Genomic DNA, 1,312 nt, shown 5'->3' with positions numbered 1-1,312 from the left:
CTATATTATAAAACATTTGACAAAACATATAAAAATCATTTTTTATGCACGAAGTACTATTTATTGATTCATATTACTTAAAATTTAAGTTATAAGTAAATTATGCATAAGTACAACTTATTAAAGGTTCATATTTGAATTTGTGTAACTAATTACAGATAAACATAATCAAATATTGGATAAACATCTCATTTTAAATATAAAAAATAATTAGGATAATCATTGAGTTCTAACATAATACTTAATTATTATCTTATATCATGTTATATTATTAAACCCAAAAAAATTATTTCATTATTGAACTTAAATTACTGTATATTGATGCATATTACTTAAAATTCAAGATTACAAGTAAATTATGCATAAGCACAACTTACTAAAGCTTCATTTTTGAATTCATGTAACTAACTGCGGATAAACGTAATTAAATAAAGAATAAACATCTCATTTTAAAATATAAAAAATCTAAAATGTAATTACAATAATTATCGAGTTTTAACAAAATAATTAATTATTATCTTTATAAGAAACTTATATTATTAAACCAAATATAAATTACATCGTTATTGAACTTAAATAAAATTATGATAAAAAAATTTAAATTAAAAAATTACACAAAAAATAAAAATTTTAAATATTTAATTTGATACTAATATCGATATATTTTTGTCAAATATTTATGATATCTTCAAATTTATATTTTATTCAAAAATAAAACATCGTCGTTTTTTCAGAATCACATAAGACCATACTATAACATCGACTCAAATAAAGAATAAAATGAAATATTAAAATCAAGATATATATCGTTGCATTACGCAAGTATCCTTCTAGTAGTTATTAATATATGTAATTATAATATAGATAAAAAACTTAAAGGATATAATAAAAAAGTATTTAAAAAATTGAATAGTTAAAACTAAAAATATTAAAGGGTTAAAATTAAAAAATAAAATAAATAAATTTTAATTATTTTATTGTATCATTGATATAGAAAAAATAGAGAGAAAGAAATAGGAAGGGGTGCGGTTAGATAACCCTTTTGTTTGGTCTATCCCTATCCCTATCCCTATCAGCCAGAGGATGTTTTGCTGTCAATCTTGACGACTAGACTTAAAAATAGTTATTTTATAACGAGGGGTGCTAATGGCACTCCTTTAGAGGGGGTGTTGATTGTTTTAAATTTTGTGCCAATCATTTTTTTGTCATAAACATCAACTCAATTAATTATATATTTATATTTTATTAATTTTGTTTTATTTTATATATTTATATTAAAAATATATATTATTTTATTATTTCATGTTATATT

Source organism: Cynara cardunculus, unplaced genomic scaffold (assembly GCF_001531365.2).
Source record: "Cynara cardunculus var. scolymus isolate 2C unplaced genomic scaffold, CcrdV1 Un_Scaffold_4558, whole genome shotgun sequence".
NCBI classification, from domain to species: Eukaryota; Viridiplantae; Streptophyta; class Magnoliopsida; order Asterales; family Asteraceae; genus Cynara; species Cynara cardunculus.
Note: the sequence above shows the minus strand (reverse complement) of the source record.